We start from the raw sequence: 11062 nt of genomic DNA on the forward strand, positions 1-11062 counted from the left end.
AGTTCAAAGATAATTAAATTATGCATTTCAAATACCAAGCTGCAGATAAAGAGCTTTAAAATACAGGATTTTTCTCTTTCCAACTCTAAGTCCCCTTGATATGTGCACATAATTCACATTAATGTGCTACATCAGTGACAGAAGACACTTTTTCCCCTGCACATTTTAATGCAGTTAACAAACGGTGATTTTTTCAGGGTCTGACACAACTCTCAGTGAAGTAAACAGAGCGATTACCCTCAGGACCCTGCCAAAGCCCAGCAAGCCACTGGAAGAATTTCCTTTGGCTCCAGTGGGCTCTCAATCATATTCTAAGCTTTTCAGATCAGGGCCTGTTATCTTTTTTTTTTTATCCTTAGACAGTACCTAGCAGAAATACAGAACATTCATTCCGATAAAGTCTTTTAAATATAGCATCCTGAAAGTTTGCTAAAGCTTTCCAGAGAATCGCACACATTAAAATTCTCCTACCTGACTGCACTACCTTCCCCAGTTAGCTATGGACTGTAATGGCACATATTTGTCACACCTTGTTACAGCCTTGGTCAATAGAATAATGGAATAATCAATCATCTATATTTTAGTGAGAGACATAATAAATACAGTGCATAATAGTCAATCACGTCTTCACCAAGGAAAAGTTGAACAATTCCAGTGGTTGTCAATGGTAAACTGCCTATGATAAGTATGCAAACATTGACCCCAAGTGTTACACTGAGAACATGGAAATTAAAATCATCTATCTTACTTGATTCAAAGCCTCCCAGATAACAAGGATGGTATTTAAGGAAAACCTTGGCTGGACTCAGATTGCTTCTTTCTGTTAGATTAAAATTAAATTAAGTCAAAATTTAGAAAATACTGGTTTAATTAAAGCTACTTCACTAGCTCATAAATTATACATTCTCCATCCTGTTGCGAAGAGTAAGTTTGATATTAGGTGTCAGAGCTGCAGAGGATTCCGAAAGGTTAGTTCACATTTATGTGCTGTATAAAGCAGACTTCTGGAAACGAATGACTAATTATCGAAGTTCCCAAAATGCTGCCCCAGTCTGCTTAGCAAATGCAGTCTCCCTGATTTCAGCAAAGGCAGTGTTGTCTTCAGCAGCTTAGTCCAAATATGCAAAATCAGACAGCCAAAAGAGACCTTGGCCAAAAGCAGGCACTGGCATGGAATCAAGCATGGAAATATTAATAGATAATCATCCAGAAACTAATTACAAAATGTAAAAAGTCCAGCTAAGGCAAATCCTTGCAAAGCAGTTTTCTGAACTTCCTAATGCTCTTACCCATGTACATCTGTTAGCTGAAGCCACAGCCACTGAAATTAGAAGAGGGAAAAAATATATTTGACGGTGAACGAGATAACTCACTGAAACATACTGTAGATACAATTAAGAAAAAAAAAAAAAAAAAGGAAAACAGAAAGATTGAGACTGATGCCTTCCTGGAACTATGCTGTAGTCCAGGGCACGTTACTGGGATCGTCTCTAGGAAAACAGGCCAAAATGAAATGGCCGGTGATATAAAGCAGGCCAGGCTGGAAAACTTGGTGACTTCTTTTGAACTCAAAACAACTTCTTAAAATGCACTTAGTCCAAACAAATTAAAACTAAATTTAGTGGGATTTAGGCATACTCAGATTTAAGCATGAGGCAAAGGGCCATCGCTGAACCCTCCATTGCTGCGGCCGCAATAGCACCGAACCCTCCTGCCACCATCTCCACACCAAGGGTGGGTTTGCCCCAGCACGCTTGGCCATGGCAGTCATTCCCGTTCCTCACTGTAAGGCCAGGTTACAGAAAGCAGCCTTGCCCAGGGTGGGATTTAAGCATGCATTTAATGTAAAGCTTGTACTCCTATCGTGCTAGCTTTGCCCTCCCAGTATCCACAGCGGCGAGCGGAAGGGAGCAGCCGTATCCACCACCGGTGCTAACACTGTTGTCTGCAGAATCGACTGCCGTGCTGTGAAAGCAGCCATTCCAAACCAAAAGGAGCCTGACAAATGCTCCCTTTGAGAGTGGAGCTACCCTAGGTAACACAGATGCTCATCGTCAGCTTGCTACCAGTAATGGTGGCAGTTTCCACCAAGGTGCCTCCAACACAGGCTTGCAAATGCTTGGCACTGAGACAGTGGGTAATAGGTGCCCATCAGTGCTGAGGAAGACTGCTGAAGATGAACGAGAGGTAAACACCCAGGCTCCAGGGAATCTGGAGAACTACAGACATTATTGATTTGCAGCACTGCTGAGAGGCTCCCTTGCTGCTAGGCAGCACTGGCACTCGGTGAGATGCGATCCTCCCTCCAAAGAGCATCTGTGATTGCCTGAACCAATGCTAAAGACACACATCAGTGCATCCTGAAATGGTTAGAAAAGCTGCTTATGTATTGACCCAGCCATTAGCAGGGTGCTCAGGGGCAGAGCGGGAGCGCAGCCTTCTGGCACGGCTCTTGGCTGTGTCGTACCATATTTTGGAAAGCTTTGCAGAACCTCAGAAATCCCTCTGAGATGGTTTAGAAACCCCAGAGCTGATTATTCAGATAAGCCACGATGAGATAAGCTCTGATATCATCAGAAAGGGTGCAAGGCACTGCCACACGAGCTGGGAAGGATGTGAACTCTATTTAAGCGGTCCCACGGTAAAACAGCTTGCAGCCGGTGCACAACTTGCTGTCAGCTCTCTTTGAGTGGCTCCTTTGATTGCACTGCTCTGTGAAGGAGCACTTGTCACTTTTTATCGAAGGAGAGGGGAAGAAAGCAAGGCAGCCTGTTGCCAGGAGAAAAGATGCCACTCGCTTTAAGTTAAAATATAGACAGCTGCAATGCCCTGGCTGCTGGTGATGGAGGACTAGCAGAAGTGTGAAGGAAGTATCAATGCAGGGCAAGGAAAAGAAAACAGCAGGAGACTGGACCGGGTGCAGAGTGGGGAGGGATGGGGCCCCAGACTCCCTGTTTGTAGCTGGTAGCGCCTGAAATGCCTGAGCGTGCAGGAGGAGAAAACAGCAGCGATGTGCCCTTCAAAAGCCGGCAGCTCCCCATCAAGCTGGGTCAGGATGCTGCTTCCACAGCTGTGGGACACCTGGCTGGGATAAAAGGCAGCCTGAGGGTGACCCACTGCGGAGGAGAGGTTTAGGTCCTCTTACAACAAAAGAGCAACAGGTTGTTTGGCTCTGCTGTACTATGGGCTGGTTACCCTTTACAGCAAGTTATCCTCAGCACGTGACGGGCTCTAATGGAAATGGAGAAAAGCCATGGCATAGCACAGCCTGTCCCGCAGCCTCTGCCTTCCCACATCATCAAGCTCAGAGCTGTTCAGTGAAATGCACCTTGGGGAGCTGGAAATCCCTTGCTCCAAAGGAAGCGAAGTATTAAAACTATGTGATTGTATCTTTGTAACCCAGCTAGCAGAGGAAAACAACCCAGGGAAGGTACAAAAGCTCAAGTAATGCAAGCACCCCTTCCCTCCCTTCATTTGTCAGGATTCTGTTTGTTCAAGATAATAATCAGCAAACAGAAAACCCTGCGACAAAAAAGCTCGGGCAGAGGAAGCCCAGTTTCCCCTCAGCCTCTGATGCTTCTGCTAGGAGTTACTTTGGCATCCTAAAAGGCACCAGAAGTGACAGTAGTAACCGAAAAGATGGAGGGAATGACTCCACAGACATAGAAGAGACAAAAATGCAAAGCAATATTACAGTATCCCAATTACCACAAGGCAAAGCATTTCCCTCTGGAGCTGGGAAAGCTGATATTTAACAGCTGGATCCTGCAGACTAACCAATTTACTTCTATGGTTTTGTTGCTTATAGCAAAGCAGAAAATATTTATAGCTATTGTTCTCCTAAATTCAGCTTCATCCTTGCCCTATTTGTCTACAAAATCTGAGCAATTTCTGGCAAGACTCTTTGGCAGTTCTTCCCCACATACACTTTGCAAGGTATATTGCATGTCCCAGTCCTGGCTCACGGGCAGTGAGGCTCCGACAACTTTCCCAGCTACTGGATTTTGAGGCTCATATCCCTCTGTGCAAGGAAGCTGGTGAGGGGTCTGGAGCCCAAGGCTGATGGGGAGTGGCTGAGGGACCTGGGGGTGTTCAGCCTGGAGAAGAGGAGGCTGAGGGGAGACCTTATCGCTGCCTATAACCATCTGACAGGAGGGGGGAACCAGGTGGGGGTTGGTCTCTTCTCCCAAGTAACAAGTGATGGGATGAGAGGAGATGGCCTACAGTTGCGCCAGGAGAGGTTTAGGTTGGACATTAGGAAAAATTTCTTCACTGAAAGGGTTGTCAAGCATTGGAACGGGCTGCCCAGGGAACTGGTTGAGTCCCCATCCCTGGAGGTATCTAAAAGATGGGTAGACGTGGAGCTTAGGGACATGGTTTAGTGGTGGACTTGGCAGTGTTAGGTTAACGGTCGGGCTTGATGATCTTAAAAGTCTTTTTCAGCCTAAATGATTTGATGATTCTAAGTGTAGGAATCACAAATGGTGTATCTGTCCTAAACTGATGATGGATAAAGTCACTAAAATCACTTATCCACCCGCTTTAACAGCATTAGAGCATGATTAACTTTGTGTGCTGCAGAGCATGGTAAGTGGAGGTCTGATTTTCAGTTAGTTCTAGTTCTCATCAGTCTGCTAGATTTCCTAGTGTATGTTGCATACGCTCATGCTGTATTTTTCCTTTAATATGAGCACAGGGGCTCACTCACAGATTCCGCAATTCTGCTGCTAATATCAGTCTGTGTCTCATGGCAGCACATAGCCATCCATCCCAGCAACAGAGAGCAATTGCTAAGAAATTACATGTACGTTTGGCAACAGGCAATACCAATGTCACCTTCTAAATAGGCAACCAAGGGGTGCAGGAGTAAACAGAGGAACAGCCTTTCCCCTGGAAGCAGAGGAAGGCAGTGACTCCAAGCCCCACAATATTGAGTTATCGTCTGGACCTGGCTACATTTCCCCAAGACTCGCTTCTCTTCATCTCAGCTTCTAGCAGATAGGTGACATATGGATGTCTTCATGCTCCTGGCCATCTTGCCAGAGGTCACAGTCCTTTTCTTTTCCCCTGGTAAGTTGGGGGCGGTTCTTGGAAGCATCATGGACTCTTCCCATCCTATCTGCCTTTTGAGCTCATTAGCTCTCCTCTGTGCATGGACTTGGTGTGGAAGCATTTCAAGAGCAACCCTGCCAGCCTCAGAACTGTAGGATATTTTCATCTGCTAAAACCCCCATTGCTGTACAGGGCTGTGTCGTGCCACGGGCACGTATCCACCACCAGTGCCGGGCTGCCTGGATGTGGCTCTCAGTGCTGAGGAGCACAGGGGACCCTTCCTGCATCCCAGGGACGAACAGGCCAAAGCAACCATAGAAGGGGCAAGCACAGCACAGGGCACAATGCCATGGTCTGCGGGGACGGGCCAGCTCCCATCCCTGTGGAGGTGCCACACAGAGCCCCCGGGGACACAGAGCCAGAGCCATCACTATCCCATGGCATGGCACCTGGGGACACCGGGCGTGCATCACCCGTGGGGCAGGCCTGAGCTGAGACAGCACCTCTGCTGTGTAAAGAAATGAAAATGCTTGTTTGTTGCCTTTTGAGGTGTTTTTTTTTTTCCTTTTGTTTTTAAGAGAGAAGACAGCAGATCTTGTCTGTCCCAGGAAATATGTTATAAAACTGCAATTTTCCTGTCTTGGCTCTCTCACCCTAGCATTGACCCTAAAGATGAACTCCCATGAATAAGTCTAATCCTGTTTTTCATGTTTCCCCAGGCTAATGAATATTTATGAATAGTTTCTCCAGAGCCAAAGCATGGCCCTTACAACCGGCCATGATAGTTCAATTTGTTTTCTTGCCAATTCTTCGAATTGTTTTTTTGTTGTTTTTCTTTTTGAAAGTTGGGGGGGGGGGAATCTCATTCCCAGTTCGTTTTTATCAAAGTGTGTGGGGTTTTTGTTTGGGTTTTTTCTTTTTTTTAAACTCAGCTGGTGCTTGGAGACTTTCCAATCGGCTTGAATGATTAATGTGGTGCCACTGACTTGTTCTGTATTTGTATTAAAAAAAAAAAAAAAAAAAAAAATTATTTTTTTTAAAAAAAAAGCACAATTCATGTTTTCCAAGGAGCCAGTTAGGTATCTCTGATTGACCATGCCATGTAAGTTTTAAATTGTTCTTTGTGTGCACAAAATGTATAGCAAAAAGGAAGCATTTCCACAGAGATTAATGGAACATTCAAGGTTAGAGACACAGGCAAAAAAGAAAAAATACCACCTCTCAGCAAGCTGTGTATTAGACTATAAGCACAATTCATGTTTTCCAAGGAGCCAGTTAGGTATCTCTGATTGACCATGCCATGTAAGTTTTAAATTGTTCTTTGTGTGCACAAAATGTATAGCAAAAAGGAAGCATTTCCACAGAGATTAATGGAACATTCAAGGTTAGAGACACAGGCAAAAAAGAAAAAATACCACCTCTCAGCAAGCTGTGTATTAGACTATAATCATTACAAAGCCAGGTCTTAATATCTTACATTTATTTAAGGGAGCAGATTTGTTCTTTTGCCTACTATTTATTTAGCTAGTCTAAATTCAGTTTGAATAGCAAAACAGCTTTCCCAGTTCAGCTGCATTACCAAGTCAAGGTCATTCCCCTCAGAGAAAGATCAAGATCCTCTATAAGGAGGAAAAAAAAAAAAGAAATTACTCTCCTCCCCTGATTGATCTACTGCACATCATTAGCGAAGGGTAAGAGATATCTAAACATGCTCTGTGGTCCATTGACTTGCACGGGTGCTTTTTGAGTGTGAAACAGAAGGAAGTTATGCAATTACCTTGAGGAAAAAAACATTCCTTTAGTGGTATTTGGAAATAAAACAGTTGCGAATGAGGGAGGATCCTGAAGGACTCTCACAAGCTGCGTGTTTGTGAGTCAATAAAGTGGTAAAGAAAAGCTGTTCTGTTGACTTGCATTACGTGCTGCTTCCCAGGTGAGAGTTCAGCCTTTTATAACGTTTTCATCCACTGTTTTAATAATTTCTGTAGAAGTCTGATAGCACTTAATAGCATGTTTTTATTTAGAAATAATAACTGTTTGTGTTTAAACTCATTAGACTAAGACATGCCTTTGTAATCCTATCACTCACAGACTGCTTGGCGAAGCGTGCAGGAGCTACATCCAGCAGCTGTAACTTTCACAGCAGCCAAAAGATATTGCATTATAAAACCCCAAACAACAAAACCCATTGCATTCATTTTTGTGATTTTATCTTTATGTCAGAGGAAAAAAAACAAGGTCACTTTAAAGCCTGAGAGCGAAGGGTAGCCTTTCCCAGATCACTTGGCTGCAAGAAGAAAGACCATTACCAGGGACCCAGAAATAGTTCCAAGCCTTAAAATTACTCATGGCTTATTAAGGGGGGTTCCGCCACGCGCTCAGCACCACCCGAGGCTGGGAGACGGGCAAGCGGGCTCAGCTGCAGCATGGTCAGAGGACGATGCTCCCCGCCCGCTGGCGCTGTGGGCTCTCCAGGGCAGGAGCCCCTTCCTCCGATTTATTTGAGCAAGACCGATTACAGCCAAACCCCACAGCAGTCAGCGACCATGACCTTCAGTTAGGGCAGCACTGCAAAACGAGCACTGTGCAAGAGCGCCTGTGCCCACGGAGCCTTTAGCCAGAGTGCCCCGAGGAGGCGCCGCCGCCAGGGTGATTCACCTGCTGGGACTCCCAGCCCGGCACTGGCACCATCCCAGTGCTGCCTGCCTCTGCGAGCCTGGCTGGAGCGTGCAGAAAGAGCACAGAGCCTCCATGGCATCTCTCCTGCCCATGCATGCACACATGTGTGCGTATAGATGTCAAATATACATACTCGTGCACATACGTACACACACCCCTCAGTCCCTGCCAGCTAAACAGCAAGACCCCGAAACCTCCCCTTGCAAGGATATCTGGAAATAGTCTGGGAGGGCTCAGTTACTTTTAAATTCTAGCTCCCTTTTTATCCACTGAAAGTTCAACCAGCAATCTCCATGAAAATAGCCTTTTTATCCACAGTAAGTTCCAAAAACCAGGTGGCTCCGTACCTTTGGAGGACCGAAGGTGCTCTTGCTGTCTCCACCATGCTCGCAGGCAGACAGCACCGGCTCCGCTGGCCCCGGCAGGCCTTGGTGGGGCAGGGGATGGTGCTCGGAGCTGCTTGAGGGTTTGAGGAAAGGCCAGCACAGCTCAAACTTGCACATTTGAGAGACCACACCACAGAGGCAAAACAGGGCTAAAACAGTCTCTTCTGTCTCCCTGCCTGGCTGCTGCCGAGGCGACAGCAGCCCTATTATGGTCTGCAATTAAAGAAAAAATAAAATAATAAGAATAATAATTTAAAAAAACCACACCTTTCTTTTTCCTGTCCTTTGCCAGCTCACCTGGATCACTGATAGGTGATCCATAGGGTGCAGCTCCCCACACCCACATCCTCCCCCGCTAGCAAAGACGAGTCAGTGGGCTCACATCACCCTTACCCACAGCTGGAGGAGGTGCCCAAAGCGGGGGGGGGCCACTAACCAGAACCCAAACCTTAATGAACCATTAAGGAAAAACATTGCAGAAAGCCCCATAAGTTCCCTGCCTGCTCTTCCAGCACACACATCAGGCATCTCCAGCAGCGTGTTTGCTGCTTATCATTGCTGTAAATCAAAGCAGAATTAGCATAATTGTTCAGGTCTGGGGTTTGTTTTTACTGAGGCCATAAACAAGCTGATGACACTGGGGGTTTTTTACACCACGTTGTAATTGTGCTGGCAGCCTAATTTTCAACACCCTGCTCACCTATGCTCAGTCGCAACAGTGTTAACGGCAACTTTCTTCGAAAGAAAACCAATTGTTCCAGGAACGCATCTGAATTCAGCGATATTTCCGTCAATCCAGTGGGCTGCCTTTACTTCTGCCTTCCTTAGGAGACAATCATTGCCTGCTGGGACTTTATGCATAGATTGCTAACTTGCTGTGCATATACTGATGCAAAGAATGAGCTTTGTAATTTAAATAACGGACTGTGGAATTGATGACAGACACAAACACAGTCATTCACCCAGCTGCAGAAAACCGCAGCTAAGGCTCCAGCAGGAAGGTGGAGGAAACATATCGCTTTGTCGAGGACCAGAAACACAGCCTGCAGCCATGGCCGTCACATGTAGGACACCATATCTGCACATGCAAAATAAAGCAGAACATAGTGAACATCCCAAACCAGAAGAGCTTACACAGTATCCTGCTCTGAGCAGAGAGGCCTTCTTCCATTTACTCACCGGACTGGATCTTCAGGTGCAAGAAGATTGGGGAAATAAAGTGGGATTTGGTAAAATCCTGGAGGAGGGCTCTGCGGTCCTTGGGAAGCATAGTTGGGGAAGACCCATCAGCTCAAGGACAGCAGCACCTCTCTGCTGGGCAGGGTCATACCCACCAACACTGCCTGCATCAGTGAAGCAGAGAGGCGAGGAGCTCCCTCAGCCTCCAAACTGGGCTTTTTGGCCCTGGACACACTGCGATTTATGCCCAGGCATGGGCTCCCCAGCTGGTAGTGGGTCCCACAGCCACCTCAGTGCCTGCCACTGAGCATCCTGGGGACCCGCAGCTGGACCAGAGCACTGGGAGCATCCCCGAGAAACAGCCTTGTGCAAGAGGGTCATGCAGCAGGAGAAGCTCTGAGACACGCCATTGGCAGGCACAGGGCCCTTCTGAGGATGGATGGGGCTCACAGTTAAAGGAGAAGACAGTGTGGTTGGACATGAGCAGGAGCCAAGGCTGGGCAGAGCCACGCTGCTGTGTGACAGAGCTGGTCCCGGTAAGGAGTTATCTGCAGACAAAAATATGACAGCAAAAGTATAGAAAATTACTGTAAATACCTGTTCAGGTAAAATAAGCCTCCTTAATCTGGTGTGTCTCATTTGCATAACAACAAAGGTGCTTTTTTTCTTAAAGGTGATAAATATATTTTCTTTTTGAAAAGAAGCAAAGACTCTGACAAGGCCTTTAATCATCAAATCACTATAAACAACATTATAATACATTAGACTTGGAAATGATAAACTGTTATTATGCACCAACTAATTAAATTAGTACTGACAGCTTTCAAAGAGTAGGAGAAAAAGGCAAAATATATCCCTTGCTTTCAGGGATGATTTTTCCTAGAAGAAGTGAAGACAGACGAGGTGTAAGCATTTTCCATCTGGGAATGAAGATCCACACAGGAAACACCCACACCTGAAACACAACCTCTTCCTAACACTTACCAGGAAACCCATTTTCCAAGTGGGAACTGAGCCTGGGCAGCTGCACATAATAAGCAACAAGTTAAAGTCAAGTCCTCCTTAAAATGAAATCCAAGAATGAAATAGAAAAGCCTAATTACAGCCGCTGTGCCACTGAGCGAGAGCTACCAGTCTTCTGGCAGCAACTTGAATTTCATTGTTTGGGAAGATGAAAGCCTTCACTTGGCTGGGGAACGGCATAAAAACAATTCATAAACAGGAGTGAGACAAACTGTGTTTATTCATGAGTAGCATTAATACCCTTTTGAGGGTTCTTATAATAATTTAGGGTTGCTATGCAACGCACAGGTCCGAACCTGATTCCAATAGCAGCAACAAAGCAAATAATCTGCTGGCTTTGGTAGGACCTGGAGAGACCCTGCACAGACCCTGGTGACTGCACCCAGCATGGTGTCCCAGCTGTGTATTTCCAAGTGAACTGGGGCTAAATGCAGTGTAAGCGCCCAGACCACCACTGCGCACAGCTACGTTTCCATCCCAGGGAACAATAGCAATTGTGGAAACAGAAACGCCTCCCAGCCCAAACTCTTGTCATCTACAACACTTGTCAACTTGTCAAGATGTTACTTTCTATAAATGAACTTAATTTACATGTTAATAACACCAAAACCCATGGTGTGAGAGGGAGAGAGGAGACTGAGGAGAAAGCGAAGTGGGGAGGAGACAACTGAAACTTCCATTTGAAAACTTGTCAGAATTGGGAATTTTGAAATGTTTCAATAAGCTCAAAGTAAAATCCATCC

Source organism: Egretta garzetta, unplaced genomic scaffold, assembly GCF_000687185.1.
Source record: "Egretta garzetta isolate BGI_Z169 unplaced genomic scaffold, ASM68718v1 scaffold91, whole genome shotgun sequence".
In the NCBI taxonomy this organism is placed as follows: domain Eukaryota; kingdom Metazoa; phylum Chordata; class Aves; order Pelecaniformes; family Ardeidae; genus Egretta; species Egretta garzetta.